This window comes from Delphinus delphis, chromosome 5, assembly GCF_949987515.2.
Source record: "Delphinus delphis chromosome 5, mDelDel1.2, whole genome shotgun sequence".
NCBI lineage: Eukaryota > Metazoa > Chordata > Mammalia > Artiodactyla > Delphinidae > Delphinus > Delphinus delphis.
This window is the reverse complement of record NC_082687.1, coordinates 75,508,079-75,527,728: the sequence shown is the minus strand read 5'-3', so window position 1 is coordinate 75,527,728 and position 19,650 is coordinate 75,508,079. Positions and strand designations below refer to the sequence as shown.

Below are 19,650 nucleotides of genomic sequence, written 5' to 3'. Positions count from 1 at the left end.
TTTTTTCTAGAATTTTCTGAACATACCAACCATATATATATTTATATATCAAAACTTGAATTACAAATAAATGAGGATGGGATCAACATTTTAATAAATGGTCCCTAGGAAAATCTGCTAGCAATTAAGAAGGAAAAAACACCCAACAGTGATTCCAGAAGACAATTTAGGTGAATATTTATTTGGCCTCTAGTGGAAGAATTTCCTAAAGATACACACAATGAAAAATATCAACAAACTTACAACATAAAAATGTGTGCATAAAAAAATTCTCAAATACAATTAAAAGAGCCAAAGAATTAAAAAAAAAAACACATTCCATTAATACAAGCAAAGACATCTTAATAACATGGAGCATATACAAACAGATTCTTAAAGTGGAGACTGCATTTGAGATCACAGGCTATAACTTTTACGGCAATACGAATCCAGAAGTCAAAAAATGTTCATGTCCTGTGAATAACTCCACTTCTAAGGTTCTTTCATTTAAAAAAAATCTGAGGGACTTCCCTGGCAGTCCAGTGGTTAAGACTCACACTTTCACTGCAGCGGGTGTGGGTTCGATCCCTGGTCAGGGAACTAAGATCCCGCATGCCACGCAGCACGACCAAAAAAATAAAAAAAATTTTAAAATCTGAAATACAAAGATTTATGTACTAACATGGTTATCATAGCTTTATCATAGTGAAAAATTGGGACAATCTAAATTTCTGGCTAAAAGGAAATATTTAAATTATGACACATACTGTGAAGTATTATGCAGTCAAATGTTTCATTTTCTTTCATAATGACATGGGGAAATAAACACGACACAAAAGTATATTAAATAGGATATAAAAATAAGCAAAGCACATGCACATATTTAAAAAGCACAGGGTCTTCCCTGGTGGCGCAGTGGTTGAGAGTCCGCCTGCCGATGCAGGGGACACGGGTTCGTGCCCCGGTCCGGGAAGATCCTACACGCCGTGGAGCGGCTAGGCCCGTGAGCCATGGCCCCTGAGCCTGCGCGTCCGGAGCCTGTGCTCGCAACGGGAGAGGCCATAACAGTGAGAGGCCCGCGTACCGCAAAAAAAACCACAAAAAAAAAAACACACTCAAAAAAGTTGAAAGAAAACATACCAAAACTATCATTGGGTATCTCTGGGTGACAGGATTTTAGTTTTCATTTTGTATATTTTATCTTTCAATATCATATAATGATATTAACTCTTGTAAATCAGGAAAAATGTTGGATGCAGCAAAACTGAGAAAAACTCAGATTTTTCAATAAATAAGTGGTAAAAAATAAATAAAACTCTTAAGAGATGGCCGGGATATGCTTACAGTTGAAGAAATTTAAGAGATTAACAATCAAATGCCATATAGAGACCTTGTCTGAACCCTGATTCAAACTAACCTAGCAAAAGGACAATTGTGAAACAACCAGGAACTTTGAACACTGACTGGATTAAATGTTATTTAGGAATTACTAATTTTTTTTTAACATTACAAAGTCAACTGACACATCTGAAAAGAGTCATTATCTCTGAGAGATCTCACTATGTATTTCCAGTTAAAAGAGATTTTATGCCTGGAATCCAGTTGAAAATAATCGTCCAAAGGGGGAGGTATGGATGAAATAAAACAGCCATAAGCTGAATAACGGTTGAAGCCAGTTGATGGGTACATACGGATGCATGATACTATTCTACCTTTTAGTACCAAAAATTTCAAACATACCTAAGTTTTTTAGAAATACATTTTTATAGACAAACAAAACAAAAACTCTTCTTTCTCCCCACGCAAACATAGGGCTCTTCTTGAGAAAGTAGGGATAACCAAACCTAACTCAAGGTCAGAGAATGAAAACTATCTTTCTACCGTAATTTTAAGAAGGTGATTTATGATAAAATCACTCTTCCAAATAGCCAAATCTTTACAGTGATCAAGAACAGTATCAAAACTCTTCCCATTTAAAAATTAAAAACAGGGACTTCCCTGGTGATGCAGTGGTTAGGACTTCGCCTTCCAGTGCAGCGGGCGGTGCGGGTTCGATCCCTGGTTGGGGAGCTACAATCCCACATGCCTCACAGGCAAAAAACCAAAACATAAAACAGAAGCAATACTGTAACAAAATTTAATAAAGACTTTAAAAATGGTCCACATCAAAAACAAAAATCTTAAAAAATAATAAAAACCCAGAGCAAGGGCAAAATACAGAGTAATAATTTAGAATGCATGCAATTTGTTTTTATAAGACAGAAAATAGAAATGCTGGTCAGTGAAATGGGGAACTCAGAAGAAGCATTCTATGCATTTTTATCTAAAAAGCGTCAATGCTATTGATTAAAGCTCCAAAGTTATAAAACCAAGAAAGTGAAACATATGTGCGAGAAACTGCTGGAACTGCCCCCCAGACATTCAGGGAGACTACACTTGAGTTTGCTGTCTATTTTTAATCTTATTCCCAATTATATCAAAGGGGTAATTACCTCTAAAAAAATTTTTTTTTCTATAAATAGCTTTCTGATACCAAGTTTTTACCCAGAAAACTGATTAACCAAATGAGCAGAGCTATCCCAAAACTCTGGCTACCTTGCATATTAAACAAAATATTTGCCTATCAATTTCAGTAATACTATCATTACTGTACTATGTACTAATATGCTATAATTAGTTGTTGGGATTACTTTTATCAACTGACTCAACATCTCAATGCAATAAGGTGTTCAAATTCACTCGTATACAATACTTTTTTGTAACATATTCATTTGCTTTATTCTTTCTATCAGAAATGGATCTCAATCAAACATAGCCATACCTAATAATAGTTTATATTTGCCTGTAGCTTTCTAACTACTTTCATATCTTAACAACAGCCCTTCCGACAAAGTCAAAGCAGGAAAATTATCCATTTTAAAACGAGGAAAATAGGTTCAGATAAGCTAGCAATTTGACCATGATCACACATCCATCCAGTATGAGCCAGATTTTGGACAGGAAGTCACAATGTAAATTCCTGACCAAGACTCATTCCACATCTGTCAGATATGACCAATCATGCTAGGTATATTTGTTTCACTCTTATAAACACAACTTTAGAGCAGTACAGAAATGAGATAACCATCAACCAACTTCCTAATACTTCTTACTAGTGACATACTTTTCTCTTAAACTACATTTGCATCTCTGATTCTCTGATGGGAAGAGCGCAAGGAAAGGATGCAGACTCAAGTTCAAATCAGTCAACTGTTATTTGTTAAAAAACGGTAAAGCTATGCCTGGGAAGTTAAAGTCATTTTTAAAAATTAAATGTTGAAATAAACCCTATTATGTACCTTAAATACCATAATTCTTTATGCTTAGGAGTTAAGACTTACTGAATTCTATCATGACAAATTTTTATTTATCTTTTTTAATTTAAATTTTTTTTTAGCTGCTTTGGGTCTTTGTTGCTGCACACAGGCTTTCTCTAGCTGCAGCAAAAAGGGGCTACTCTTCATTGCAGTGCATGGGCTTCTCATTGTGGTGGTTTCTCTTGCTGTGGAGCACAGGCTCTAGGCACATGGGCTTCAGTAGTTGCGGTGTGTGGGCTCAGAAGTTGTGGCTTGTGGGCTCTAGAGCGCAGGCTCAGTAGTTGTGGCACATGGGCTTAGTTGCTCCGTGGCATGTGGGATCTTCCCGGACCAGGGCTCGAACCCGTGTCCCCTGCATTGGCAGGCGGATTCTTAACCACTGCACCACCAGGGAAGTCCCTATCATGACAAATTTTTAAAATTCACATTAATAGCCAAGCAATTACAGTAACAAATTCCTTATAATACTCCCAAATTGATCCAATAGGGTGACCCTATATTGTTTGTAAACAAAGAATGTTGCCTACCATTCCAGTTCTATAATGATCAAATCATTAGCCACAACCATTGCTGACCTATAAGTACACACTGAAAGAATTTAGGATGAAGCATTCTACGTTTTGGATTTATGGGCCCCTAGATAGTCAAAAATGCATATCTAAGGAAGAATTCCAATGACCCCAGATTCTTGCATCTTCTCATGCACAGAAAAGCACTAAAATTGAGATATCTGATCCTTGCAACTAGCAGTAACCTTTCACTTGACTGCATAAACACACACACACACCAGCTCCTCCCTCACCTCGTTGGAATGGTTCCTCAGAGCTACCTGAGAGGCTGTCTCCCATGCTACAGTCCTCAGTAAGACACTGAATAAACTCATCTCACAGCTCTTACGTTGTACATTTTTTTCAAATCAACAGGCCCATCTAGAATTAGCTATTTACAAGAGAAAACTACAATAAAAACCACCTCTGAAAATCTTACCATAAAACATTTTTACAGGATAACAAAAAACTTATAGATACTCTTTCTGGGGGCATACTATTCCAAAGGAAGAGACTAGAGCACGCTAGAAAGAATGACAACAAAATGTTCATTTTTCATAGAATGGGAATGGGAATGTATAGAAGAAACAAGGTCAGTATGACCAGGAGGCCTGTGCAAGATATCACTGTATAGATAAGGTACAGATTAGAGGATGCTAAGTCTTTATTTATATTCAACAAACCAAAACTTGACAAGTGTTACTCTTAAAACTCTGGGGATGCACCAGTTCTCATCCACTCATTTAAAGAGGAAAGAACTCGGGGCTTCCCTGGTGGCGCAGTGGTTGAGAGTCCGCCTGCCAATGCAGGGGACACGGGTTCGTGCTCCGGTCCGGGAAGATCCCACATGCCGCGGAGCAGCTAGGCCCGTGAGCCATGGCCCCTAAGCCTGCGCGTCCGGAGCCTGTGCTCCACAACGGGAGAGGCCACAGCAGTGAGAGGTCCGTGTACCGCAAATAAATAAATAAATAAATAAATAAATAAATAAATAAAATAAAAAAGAGGAAAGAACTGAGGCCCAGAGAGTGTCAGTGACTTACCCAAAGTCATGCAGTAGAGGTGGGCTTCAAACCCATGTCTTCTCTCATTTCTCCTTTCCTGAAAAGGATATATCTAACAAGTCCCCAGGGGACTAGGTAACTAGCAGAAGAGTTCAGAGGAGGATACAGAAGAAATAAAAGGCATGCTCCACCTCCAAGAGCTTGCTATCAAGTTAATTATTAATTATAATTCATTCATATAATAATATAATCACATACCAGTATATAATTAATGGCCAAAATAAATATCACAGACAAATGACTTCTGTGATAATCTCTCTGGAGAAAGATCAAAAGGAGAACTACTTAACCAACTTAACTTCTATCCCATGTTTATTAAAAGCTGAACTCTTCAAGATTATTTAGAATTTCCTTACCTCCTTAATTCCTTGATGTCTCTGCAGAAGAGGACTCTTAAAGGTCTACCCCAGGGCTGCCACCACTTTTCTGGAAATTCCCCATTAATGTGACCCTATTTTCCTACACCTTAGACATTACCTTTACTTTCCTCTGCGACCCTTTTTTCCCTTACCTGTATTTGATTGTATTCTAGGAATCACCTTAGGCAACACTTGCTAAAAACAGCATGGGATAGCAGAAAGAATATATCTCAGATAAATGACTTAAGTTACAGCACTACTGAGAAATTGATAAATTAGCCTCTCTGTGACTTCAGATTATCTATAAAAAACAAGAGTGATAATTGAAACTATTCATTTTAAAGGGCTGTTCATCAAGTGAGAATTTGTAAGAGTGCTTTATAAACTGTAAAATGCTCTGAGCCAGTAACTCTTAAGCCCTTAGATTTGAAATGTATCTTCAACCTTCAGCCCAAGTTCTCTGTATACTGCTTTGGGGTGTTTGTATTCTCCTGGGGCTCAGCTATCACTCTTCTGCATAAAAGCGAAAAGGGAAGAAAGAAGTCTTCTGTTCTGAACCTTGGTCCCTCACCTACAAATTTCCTGTCCTTCCCTAGCTGTTCTTTGCTCTTAAACAATCTCATAGATTCTCTCAAGATCCAGGGGTAAAATTTATTATAAATGGTCAAACAAAGGAAAACTTTCCAACTGAATCATTTTTGTTTATACTCAATATCTTAACCCAAAGTTTCATCTTCTAAAAGTATTTTCTGAAATTTCTACTCGAGTACTACTTAGTCATATTCTGAATAAAAATTTTTAAACTCAGGAAAAAAGGCTGTGTTTCATAAGAAACAGAAAAATTCAACAGATGATATAAAAATTCCATATTCTGTGACCCCAAGTCATAGTGGATATAAATTACTTACAAATGTTAAAAAAAAAAACAGCTTTCAATAGCTGTATTACAAAATACTAGTATGTTCTGAAATTCTGAGGTATATCACAAGTGATGTTACAAATCTGTGAATGATTTACACCATTCAAATAAGCTAGAGCAGAATCAAGACTTTTCCTCACTATCACTCCCATTCACTTCCTTGCCTATATGATTTTTGGAAGCAGAAAGGAGTTATGGCTACTGCTCTCCCAACTCAGGTAACTCACAGCTTCTCTCACCCATGCTACAGCCTAGATGACATATCTGCACGTAGATGCACATCAATGCCATTCATGATGACAGGAAAAACGTTTAGAACCTCTGTGATAAAGAAAGCAATGTTATTTAAAAAAATGAAACTTGAGTAAGCACCACAGAAAAAAAAGTCTTCTAAATTTCAAGCAAGTCAGTTGCTTCTATATTACCTTTGCCCAGAGTACAAAGCAACAAAATACATACTATAGGAAAAAATTACTGCTTTTTAAAAGTATAAGTTAAAACAAGACAGTAACCAGAACACTGTCCTCTAAGTCTTCATTTACGAAGAAGATGCTTACTATATCCCTAACTTGATTTGAAGCATCTTTATTAGCTGTTAAAATTTGAAAGTGCTGCACCTGTAATACTTGTCAATGAGTGCAGTCGAGCAAAACCCAGCTTTATTCTGTATTTTTACAAAACTGAGACTCACATCTGTTCTTTAACCTAAATTTAAAAAAGGAAATGAAAATTCAATATGAAAATAATAAGAAGGTAACTTTCTTCAAAACAAAAGCAATGAAGTTTAAAATGTTATAAACAAAATATAAGCCCTACTACACACCTAAAAATTGGTTTTAGTATAGAAAAATATACACTTTTCCAAGGAGTTAAACATTTTTTTTAAATTTTGAAAGCAATCACATTTAATTTTAAAATTCAAATACAGAAAGTTGAAAAAAAAAGCAAAAGTAAAAGGTACTCTCTTCTCACAGGCAACCTCTATTAAAAACTCTCATGTAAATTTTCTCGGATTACAAGTATATGTATGCTATATATACTTGCTGAACTATGATTGAATCACATTTCAAGTCATTTAAATGTCATAATTATGACTTTTTTTTTTTTTTTTTTTGCGTTACGCGGGCCTCTCACTGTTGTGGCCTCTCCCGCTGCGGAGCACAGGCTCCGCACGCGCAGGCTCAGCGACCATGGCTCACAGGCCCAGCCGCTCCGCGGCATGTGGGATCTTCCCAGACCGGGGCATGAACCCGCGTCCCCTGCATCGGCAGGCGGACTCTCAACCGCTGCGCCACCAGGGAAGCCCAATTATGACTTTTTAAATAATTAGACTGGTTGGTTGACTATTTAAAGCCATGGTTCACCACAAAATTATTTATAATGGTGAAAACTGGAAACTACATTCATGTCCAACATAAAATGAAAACTTCGAGTAAACCAGTTTATTCAAAATATCTTATAAAATGCAGCCAGTTAAAATCAAGTTTAGAAATTTTCTAAGGCCACAGTAAAGAGCTCACTATGTTAACCCCCTCCACAACGCCCGAAAAAGAATACAAGCTTATGTGAGTATTACATCTCATTTGTACCAAAGATGAATTTTAAAAGACTGGAAGGAAATACATGTACAGAGATGACTTCTGAATGACAGGATTATAGCTTTTGTTGTTGGCTTTATATATTACTATCCTTTGCAGCTTTTCAGTAACAAGCATGTCTTGTGTTTAAAAAAAAAAAGAAAGAGGGACTACTAGAAATGCATATCCAATTTAGGCTTAAATAGAACAAAACAATTCATGATCGCAGTTCTATTAGCATATTCTGACAGCCAGAACAAGTAGGTTTACTTGTTGTAACTTCCATGATTGTGTAAGACAAAAAGACTGGTCAACACTATTGTAATATAAAGTATATGAATTTTGGGTCAAAGAAAATTGGGTTTGAATCCCAACAGTCCCAGTGTCTTTTCCTTGGGCAACTTACCTAACCAGAGCCTGTTTCCTCCAGTGTAAATTAGGGGTAACAATATCTGACTTGGAAGGCCGATGTGTAAGCTAAACATAAAGTATGTAAAGAAAGTAAAGAGGCTGGCATATATACTCCATGAATAGTAAATGCCATTGTTATTGATATTCAGACAGGTAACATTTTTTAAATTTCAGACTCAAATAATTTTCAGCCCTCTTTTAAAATGCCTTTTAAGTGCCCAAGCTTTTCTTTACCTACGTTAGGATCTACTGACATATGCCCAACCATTTCAGATGATTAGCACTTTTTGTATGGGCCAAAATATGAATATGCACATAAACACACACCAAAAGAATACCTTTACTCACAAGCCTGTAGTAATATTTGTCTAAGAAGTTTTACAATCTTAAAAAAATCCTAATATAAGCCACAATGTAACAGTCGGGAGTCTTTAATTTTCTTCAAAATCTTTACAACTCGTATACTAATATATCACTATTAATTATCAATTTAGACAATTCAGTGTCTTTTATTGAAGTTTTTGTTCTAAGTCTTATTACATTATATGGGAAAAGATTATTACAAATACTGTACTTCCTTTTAGCATTGTACTGCTTTTTATAGATGCAGGTAGAGTTGTGATTTTTCTTCATTTATTTATTCCATCAGCAAGCCTACTGATTGCTTAATTGGTTCTCCCTGACCTCATGGGCCTCCCAATAGAATAGGCCAGAGAGCCACAGACAATTTACTGATAATATGGAAGGTGAAGTGATGGGAGCCACAAAGGGCTCTTTACAGAATCCTGAGGTGGATTAGGATAGAGCTCTGCTAAAGGTCATGTACGACCTGAGCTTCGACAGATAAACATAGTTAGTCAGGCTTCAAGACTAGGAAGAGAGTAAAGACAACTGGTATTTCTCTGGATTAACTGCTCCAAATTAATGCATCAATCAATTTTTTTTTTTACTCATTTGGAAAGAGGTCTTGCAGTGAGAAATCTATTCACTTTATGATGATCCAATGGCTGTCCAAATATTAAAACACCCAAATCAATTTAAAAAATGTAGGAAGAATTCAAATGACTATACCAGCAGGTAAAAAGTGATAGATGGATTTCTGGGGTGTGGAATGCAAGGTAATGCATAGGAAGGAGAAAATAATCCAAATTTACTTTAAACCTGGTAGGCTCTGAAAATTCAATACAACAAAGCAAGAAGACCTTTGCAGAATGTTTCTTGAGGTCATCTACCAGCTATGCAACCTCAGGCAAAAAGACCAACAGAACAATGGATTTCATTAAGGACACGACTGGAAACAGGACAAAAAACATTACTTTGGCCTTAACAAAAACATGGCCTATCAAAACCAAAGTACTGTGTACAGTTCTAAACACTGTAGTTCAGAGGCAGTAGGGTACAGTGATTAAGAAAACAGACATGGGATCAAATCCAACTTTCTGCTACTTACTATGTCTCAGTTCTTTCATTTGTAAAGTGGGAGCTGGAATGCCTACATCTGAATTGCTCCACAGTTAAATGAAAAACATGCTTAGAGTTTTTTAGCATAGTACCTGACACAAAGTGTTCCCCAAAATGACAGCTATCATTACTACTATAAAGCAAGAAGAAATCTCCCAGAGAAAAGCCATTAAAATATTAACACATTCTCAAACTTTGACAAGCATTCAAATCACCTAAAGGGCTTGTTGAAAATTCAGATACCTGGGACCAATTCCTCCCAGGGATTAGTTCCATAGGTCTAAAGTAGAATGTGACTGTTCTCTGGCCCGAACATCAGGAACTACTGAAGTTGGAGAATCAAGGTACAGCCCTACAAAAAGAAGCTGAAAATAAGGGGTTTTCCATAGAAAGAACTGGTTTAAAATAGACAGTACGTTCAAGAGTGATGCAGGTGTGTTCAGGTTTATTCATTCAACCAACATGCGTTGAGCACCTACTTTGCAGTGAAAAGGACAGACAAGGTCCCCATCTTCCCAGAGTTTAACTTCTAGTATAGGAGACAGAATACAAAAAATAATGAAATTCCAGACAGTGATGGAATAAAGAAGAGAGAACGGTGAGATAATTGTGGGGGCAATCTCCGTGAAGGAGAAGCTGAACTGAGACCTGAATAACACGATGGAATCAGCCATGGGAAGATCTGGGAAAAGATCTAATCCACACAGTACGGCAAATGCAAATGCCCTGAGGCAAGAACAAGCCTGGCAAGTTCCTAGGACAATGCTAGTGCCACGTGACCAGGCTCCTGGGTACTAATCTAGGCATTCGGATACAAGATAAGAGAGGAAGGCAGTGCCAAAACATGTACTGCCTGGCAAACCTTGGTAGAGTTTGGATTTCATTCCGAACGTGATGAGAGGCTTTTCAACAGAGGCGTGACACAATCTGATTTACATTTTAAAGGATCCCTTAGGCTGTGGCAAGGGGAAAGCCAAAGTGGAAGCAGGGAGACCAGGAGGTTGCTGCAGTATGCCAGGTGAGAGATGGTTAGCTGGCAAAGGTGGTAGCAGTAGGGATGGGAAGAAGTGGACAAATCCAGAATATATATTGAACACTATAATTTAAGGCAAATTTAGCTAAGTTTATGACTAACAGACCCCAATACGTTATTAGCATGTTTAGGATACTTTGTAGTATGTACTTATCCTTTGAAATTGAGGTGAAGGGGAAACTTTCTTCTCTTTTGGCACCACTGATAAAGCACTGGACTAAATGGGCATACATCGAAGACTCAATGTTAATAAAGAATATTAAGTGTGTAAAGTAAAGCAAAATCTTTTAGGATCTTACTCCCAGAAGCCTGGACAGCAGGTCAGTATATGGAGTATATAGCAGCTATGGAATAGAACTAAACCTTTACCTGAATCAGATCACTAAATGAACAAAAACTTTTTAAACTTCCATATTGTCATCTCAGGCTATTCTGTGCCTGCTCTTTCAAGAGTTAAACAAGCAAAGCCTTGTCACACAGTGCATATTAATTTCATAAATCTTACAATATCATCATAAGAGATTTGAAAGGAAATCTTTTAGAAGCACGATTTTAATCATTATGGTGTGGCAAACATACAGTGAATATTCCCTAAAAGTTAAGGTCTACAAGTCCCTATCTGCAAAAATTTAAACTTTGTTACTCAAAAATGAAGTACTACTATGTGGAAAAGCAGGTTACAGAAAAGCATATGCAGTATGATACCATTTTTGTATAAAATACATAAATGCAAAAAAGTCTGGAAGGATATAAAACCACTACTGACATTCTGGTGATCTCTGGATGGCAAGAATATTGATGACTTATTTTCTTCTTTTTTTTTGCTTATCTGCTTTAATCAACATTTTCTCCAATTATCACAAATTATTTCATATAAACAAAAATATTCAGTTATAGGTTAGCATTAAAGGTAAAAAAAAAAGAACTTCAAGAAAACATAACTTCGTTTGTGTGTAAATCAGCAGGATTCCAACTGTGGTGTTAAGAAAAAAAGATCCCAGTTGCACACAAGGAAGGAAGAAATTTGTTAGGAAGAGGTCCATGTTATGCCACACAAGGACATACCCTTCAAGGGAGTAGTCTAAATTCCTAAGACCTGGATTTGAGACCTGGATCAATTTAGCACATAGCTCTGTTTTTCTTTCCTGCCGTTTGCTAAAGAAACACCTCAATTAATGAGTTCTCTGGGGAAAAATATTCTTTTTTAAAACTAAGTTAGGACAAAAGGGAGGTTTGGTCTTCCGGTCTCGTTCCTGCGGTGGAAAAGTGCGGAGAGCGGCAGGGCTGGAAGCAAGCTACACTAGAGGAATCTGCGTGGCCGGTCATCTAAAGTGGAAGGGAACACAAGCCTTCTGCAAGCTCCACAGATTGGGCAGCGAGAACGCCTCCTAAGGGTCTCGAGACTACGTCTGAAAGGTCTTACGCCAAGTTATTCTACGTACAGCTGCCAGTGGTTTCTAACAATAACACAAAAACTGGAAGATCTCTTTAAACACAGGTATTACGTGCAGGAAGCTCATCCGACTTTTTGCAAAGCCAAGACATTCTCTTAAGGCCACATCTTCGATTTTGCAAACTAGGACAACTGAAAACATCCTATTGATTCTCTACGGCTAACAAACATCATCTTGGCTAAAAAACACACAGAAACAGCCACTTTGGAAAACTGGCTTTAAATGGCAACATAAGACTTCAGGTACTCTGGTAACCAGTTTATCGCACTTCATCTGTTCCAATAAAGGGTGCTACCTCTTTACTGTCGGCTCTGGTTCCACTTACTGAACAAATAGAAAAATGGAATCCTTCAAATTCACAACACAGTAAGGGCTAAAAGCTCCCGCTTTCTGGACGGCAGCTCTCTAGTCTCATTAATCACAACAAAGGAGGTATCCTAGTGACTTCATCAAACCCGGCAAAGGCTGAGTAACAGAGGTAAATTATATAGTGTGAATTTCAAGGTTTGTGGGGTTTTCCTTCCAGCTACGACTCTCTCTCTTCTTTTTACTCCATTATACGCCTCCACCCGAGTTTACTGCTTGCCCTAAAAATGAAACCATCCCTGGCTACCGTCCACTTCCCTGCCAAGTCCCGACTCTGGTTTCCTGCAGAGAAAGCCAAATTTCAGGCTCTCCGCCTCGCTCTTCGCCGGGGGACGCGGGCTCGGCAGCAGCGGGCTTCTCCAGGTGCAGAGTCGCCAGCCCAGCCGGGGACGCACCGAGCCCGAGAAGCAGCCCCGCTCTGCCACAGCTGCCGCAGTCCCCCAGAGCCTGAGTAGCCACCAGGAAAAACCGGGGTGAGGGGAAGGTGGGCCGGCAAACGGCGGTGGGAGAAGGGGCAGACACTCACCCGCCCAGACAACAACCGATAGGGCGGGGAAGATGGGGGCCGGGACCAAGCCTCGGCAGAAAGACCGCCTGAAGCTTCCGGAACACAGCAGCTGCTCCGGTCGTCCCTGCCGCCGCCGCTCCTGGCCGCTGCTTCCTCCCCTCCTCTGTTTTGATTCGACTGACCACGTCACTCTTAGCCACAAGACCCGGATCTGCCGGCTTCCGCGGGCGGCGGCGCAACAGATTGCAGCATCCCGAAGCCCCCAGCAGCCGGCCTGCCGAGCATGCGCGCGCCCTGCGCCTGCCCAGTAGGTCCGGGTAGGCGGGGCGGGCGCGAGCGTCACGCGGTTCGTGCGGGCGTGGAGCGCGGGGGTTGTAGTTCCGGGTGGGAGAGGTGGAGCCGAGCGTTCCGATGTGGAGAGGGAAGGCCACGTGTCTGTTGAAGTGGCCAGTGTGTCCTCTGTGTCGTCTGTCGTGGACAACGTCCTCTGCAGTGTGTCTCCCTTTGCCTAAGCTGATGGCTTTCCTCAGCCGGAGTCTTTAGAATAGCGGGGGTATTGGTAGACGTGGGCGCAAGTTGATGTCTTCTGAGACATGTAGAGATTGTTTTCGATCACTCAGGCCCAGGTGAAAATTGGGGATCAGGATTTAGTCTTATATGTACAACAGTACGTCAAACGTGGCAGTTATTCCCCTGTACCCTCCCTAACAGTGCATCCAGAAAGCTGACTAAAAATCAGTTCAAGACGAGTATTAAAGGCTGATCCAGAGATAGTGGGGAACTGGGAGGCAGTCAGCTTAAACCTTTGTTGCTTTGACCTTAGGGATTGAAATAAGGATAATACTTGTGGTGTAAGAACCTCATTTCTTTGTAAACTAAGTTGGTGCTTCCTACTCTCTCATTCTAACCTTCTTAGTTTCCCTGCTAAACAACTGGGGCCCAAGAGATTTCCCAATTTGGGAAAACTTAAGGGCTACTCTGTTGTTTTCTTGGGTCCATGAATTGACAGACTTTAAAGAGGGACTAGTGGTAAAATGAAAGTGTGAGTTCCAAACAAAGATTTCACGAAGGTGCCTATTTGCCTATCCTGCAGGAGAGGTGAAGGTTAGCTGTAAGAAACTGTCTTCCTTACTCTGAGTTGACCTTTTCATCTAACCTGGCCTTCTACCTCAGTATTTGGTTAATCACCTGAACTAGCTGAATCACCTTCAGCAAATTAGTATCATCTGCTAGAGCTTTTTTTAAAATTTTAATAGTACACTTTATTTAACCTAATTATCCAAAATATTGGTTTCAACATATAATCAATATAAAAATTATTAATGACATACTAATGTTTACCTCATACTAAATCTTCAAAATCGGGTGTGCATTTTACACTTAGGGCAAGGCTCAATTCAGACTTTCAATATTGCAAGTGTAGGGTGTGGCTAGTGGCCACCGTATGAGACAGAACAGCTCTAGAGCATATGTGGTAACAGGCATCCGGGAGGGGACCTGGGACTAAGCTGGAGGCAAGACCCGAGGACAATCTTTTGGGGATGTCTGGCTGCTTATTTTGCCAAGTCTCCTTGTGCCCTGAGTTCTTGTAGAATAACCTACGTGGGAATAATTGCTGTGCCTTTAAAATAAAATATTCATAAAATGCCACATGGACTTAGAAAATCCTGTTCTAGATAAAGGTAGGTAAACAAAGAGAAGAGCTTTTTAATTAAAGCAGGTAAAATTTTCTAGAAAATGAAAATTTCTGGTAAGACTCAAAGTGTTTCCTAGTTAATTAACAGATTACAAGTAGATAGAAGTCCAGCTACTTGGCTGTTACTCTGCACTCTTGAACTCTGTTTACTCAAATTTCAGAGTTTGAAGTGGAATCTAGTGCCCTAATGAAGTTCATAGGCTGACCTTGTAATAGAGGGTCTTTAATCTGTGGAACATTAATTGTGGAACAGAAAGTCTCAAATACTTGGGTGCACCCATGCGCACATATGTGTTTGAAAACACAGCTGTGTTTAAAAGAACAGTATGCTGCAAAATTGGACTGGTACACAATATTGCAAAATTATCAGTATTTGCTTTATAAAGTAAATTACAGGAAAATCAAGATGTTAGGATCTTTGGTAGCTAGCTTCCAAGAAAACCCCCAGTGATTCTCCACTCTGGAAATATATACTCCTCCAGCCCTTTGAATGAAGGCTACTCTGACCTGTAGAATACAGCTGAAGGTGTGTGACTTCTGAGGCTAGGTCATAAGGGCACTGATTGCAGCTTTCCACCTCATTCTCTTGGATTGCTTGCTCTGGAGGAAGCTAGGCTCCACGAAACTCCACTCAAGCAGACCTGTGTATGAAGAGGCCCATGTGGAGAGGAGCAAAAGCCTCCACCAACAGCTTCACCACTTTACCCCCATGTGAGTGAACTACCTTGATTGGGCTCATCCTGCAACCCCAAACAAGCATTCAATGACTCCTTGCCCCACATCTGCTTGCAATCTCATGAGAGATAGAAAGGCCCAGCTCTGACACGCAGACAGTGATACAGAATCATATGTGGGTTTTTGCCCTGATCTAAGTTCAACCTTTCAAAACTTTAAACAATGGAAGAATGAAAAAGTATGTGTGTAATTCTCTATATAAAGTAATTTAGAAAATAACGTAGAATTCCGACCATAGTACCTGGAACATAGTAGATGGTGAATATTTGTTGGATGGACACATAAAATTAAAAGACAGAAACCAACTGGGAAATATTTGGAATAAATATTGATAGATAAAGGAGTAATTTAATGTATGAAGGACTCATACAAATCAATAAGAAAGATATTAATGCCTCTAATACAGGTATGAGTAAAGAGTATGAGTCGATGGTTTACACACAAAAAGGAGATACTAATGACTAATAGATATTTGAAAATCTTCAATCTCAGTAGTAATCAAAAATGCAAATTAAGATTTCCTTTTTTAACTACTACTTTAGGGAGTTTTTTTTTAGCAGAGAGGGAGATTTTTTTTTTCTCTTCTTTTTTGCGGTACGCGGGCCTCTCACTGTTGTGGCCTCTCCCGTTGCGGAGCACAGGCTCCGGACGCGCAGGCTCAGCGGCCGTGGCTCACGGGCCCAGCCGCTCCGCGGCGTGTGGGATCTTCCCGGACTGGGGCACGAACCCGTGTCCCCTGCACCGTCAGGTGGACTCCCAACCACTGCGCCACCAGGGAAGCCTGAGAGGGAGATATTTTTAAAGAGGAGTATCTAATATTGGTACTGTTAAAACTGCTGTAGAAATGTAAGTTGGCAAGTAATCAGTTTGGCAATATATACCAAGTTCCATAAAAGTATCACATCTGTTGACCGATTTTCACTACTAGGAACTTAATGAAATAATTTAAAAGAGTAACATTGTAGAGATATGAATTACATTTATATGATGGGAGAAAAATAGGGAAATAACCTACGTAAACAATGGTAATGGAAAGGCTAAATGTTGCATTGTATGTTAGGATCTAAAAAACTCGAGAACAGAAATAATTTTAAGTGACTATAAGCAAGTTAATCACATTTTATGATGGAGGGAAAAAAATCTAGAAATAATCTAAATATACAATGGATGGAATGGATGAATATGTTAAACTATGTTTTAGGCATTAACAAACTTGAAGGTATCTTCCCTTTCTGAACCAGACCCTACTTTGATTCTTGCTAGAAGAAGAAGAAAGTGTTTATAATATAAATATATGTTTTATATATTCATAAAAGCATTCTGGAAGATATTCTTATAACTATTGGCATTGGTTACTCTGGGGATGGGGTGAGAGGCTTCCTTATGATTTTTTTACCCTTTGTATGATTTGAATTTTTTCATATCATTGCATTATTTTTACAATTCAAAATATCATTAATAATTTTTTTAACTTAAAAAAATTGTGGTTCTATTAGTCTGCTCAGGCTGCCATAACAGAATGACACAGACTGGATGTCTCAAACAACAGCTATTTAGGGGCTTCCCTGGTGGTGCAGTGGTTAAGAATCTGCCTGCCAATGCAGGGGACACAGGTTCAAGCCCTGGTCCAGGAAGATCCCACATGCTGCAGAGCAACTAAGCCTGTGCGCCACAGCTACTGAGCCTGAGCTCTAGAACCCACGAGCCATAACTACTGAGCCCATGTGCCACAACTACTGAAGTACGTGCGCCTAGAGCCTGTGCTCCACAACAAAAGAAGCCACCGCAATGAGAAGCCCGCGCACTGCAACGAAGAATAGCCCCTGCTTGCCGCAACTAGAGAAAGCCTGCACACAGCAACAAAGACCAAACACAGCCAAAAAAAAAAAAAAATAAGTAAATTTAGTTTTTAAAAAAAACCAGATATTTATTTTCTTGAAGTTCTGGAGGCAGGAAATCCCTAGGATCAAGGCAGGGTTGATTTTTGGTGAGACCTCTCTTCCTGGCTTGCAGATGACCACCATCTCACTTTGTCCTCACATGGCCTTTCCTCCAATGCAAAGGCACTCCTGGTTTCTCTTTCTCTTATAAGGACATTATTCCTACTGGATTAGGGCTTACCCTTATGACCTCATTTAACCTTACTTATGCCCTTAAAGTCCCTATCTCCAAATAGTCACAATGGGGGTTAGGGCTTCAACATATTAACTTGGGTGGACACAAGTCAATCCATTAACTGGTTAAATATATATAACATAAAATTTACCATCTTAACCATTTTTAAGTGTACAGTTCTGTGACTTTAAATACATTCATCTTGTTGTGCAACTATCACCAACATCTATCTCCAGAACATTTTCATCTTTACCAATTAAAACTCTGTGCCTGTTATACTGTAACTCCCCAGTCTCCTTTCCTCCTAGTCCCTGGAAACCACCATTCTACTTACTGTCTCTGTAAATTTGACTACTTTTGGTACTTCATATAAGGGGACTTGTACAATATTTATCCTTTTATGACTGACTTATTTCAATTAGCATAATTTAAGGTCATCCATGTTACATATATATATACACACACACACCATATTTTGTTTATTCATTCATCCGTTGATTAAAACTTGGCTTGCTTCCACCTTTTGGCTGCTGTGTATAACACTATTATGAACATGGCTGTACAAATATCTGTTCAAGCCCCTGGTTTCAATTCTTTTGGGTATATAACCAGAAGGGAAATTATTGGATCATATGGTTATTCTGTATTTAATTTTTTGAGGAATAATCATACTGTTTCACAGTAGCTGCACACATTTTACATTCCCACCAGCAGTGCATGAGGGTTCCAATTTCTCCACATCCTCACCACCACTTGTTACTTTCTGTTTTTGTTTTTTAATATTAGCCATCCTAATGGGTGTGAGTTGGTATTTCATTGTGGTTTTGATTTGTATTTCCTGATAATTAGTATGTTTTCATGTGCTAATTGTCAATTTGTATACCTTCTTCAGAGAACGATCTGTTCAAGTCCTTTGCCCAATTTTTCTTTCTTTTTTTTTTTTTTGGCTGCACTGGGTCTTCGTTGCTATGCGCAGGCTTTCTCTAGTTGTGGCGAGCAGGGTCTGCTCTTCGTTGTGGCGCGCCGGCTTCTCATCGCAGTGGCTTCTCTTGTTGCAGAGCACAGGCTCTAGGCACGCAGGCTCAGTAGTTGCAGTGCGTGGGCTCAGTAGTTGCGGCGTGCGGGCTCCAGGGCATGCGGGCTTTAGTAGCTGTGGTGCGTGGGCTCAGTAGTTGTGGCTCACGGGCTCTAGAGCACAGGCTCAGTAGTTGTGGCACATGGGCTTAGCTGTTCCACAGCATGTGACATCTTCCTGGATCAGGGATTGAACCCATGTTCCTTGCATTGGCAGGAGGATTCTTAACCACTGTGCCACCAGGGAAGTCCCTTTTGCCCATTTTTTAATTGGTTGTTTTGTTGTTGTTGTTAAGTTGTACGAGTTCTTTATTCTGGATATTAATCCCTTATCAGATACATGATTTGCAAATATTTTCTCTCATTCCGTGAGTTGCCTTTTCACTCTGTTGATAATGTCCACAAAAGTTTTTAATTTCAATGAAGTTCAATTTATCTTTTATTTTGATGAAGTCCAATTTAATTTATTTTTTCTTTTGTTGCCTGTGTTTTTGGTATCATCTCCAAGAAATTATTGCCAAATCCAAAGCCATGAGGCTTTTCCCCTGTTTTCTTCTAATATTTTTATAGTTTAGCTATTGCATTGGGTCTTTAATCAATTTTCAGCTAATTTTTATATATGGTATAAGGTAAGGGTCTAAATTCATTTTTTACATTTGGATATTCATTTTTCCCAGCATTTGTTTAAAAAGACTGTTCTTTCCCCATTGAGTGATCTTGGTACCCTTGTCAAAAATCATTTTATTATATATGTGAGTGTTGTTTTCCTAGGTTCTCTATTCTATTACATTTGTGTTTATATATATATCCATCTTTATGCCAGTACCACATTATTTTGATTACCATGGCTCTATAGTAAGTTTTGAAATCAGGAAATGTGAGATTTTCAACTTTGTTCTTTTTATTTTTAAGATTGGTTTGGCTCTTCAGGATCTCTTGTGATTCCATCTGAATTTTAGGATAAATTTCTCTATTTCTGCAAAAAAAATGTCATTGGG

The 19,650-nt window shown here is 39.0% G+C and overlaps 1 protein-coding gene across 1 annotated transcript in view; it reads right to left on the bottom strand.

Moving 5' to 3' along the window:
- The window catches only part of SMIM14 (small integral membrane protein 14), a 71,537-nt gene extending 58,299 nt beyond the window's left edge, over positions 1-13,238 (bottom strand). The window contains exon 1 of the mRNA XM_060012680.1: positions 13,051-13,238. The gene's annotated coding sequence lies outside the window, so the exon portion shown is untranslated. The remainder of the gene's footprint in view (positions 1-13,050) is intronic.
- Between the last annotated feature and the right edge of the window lie 6,412 nt (positions 13,239-19,650).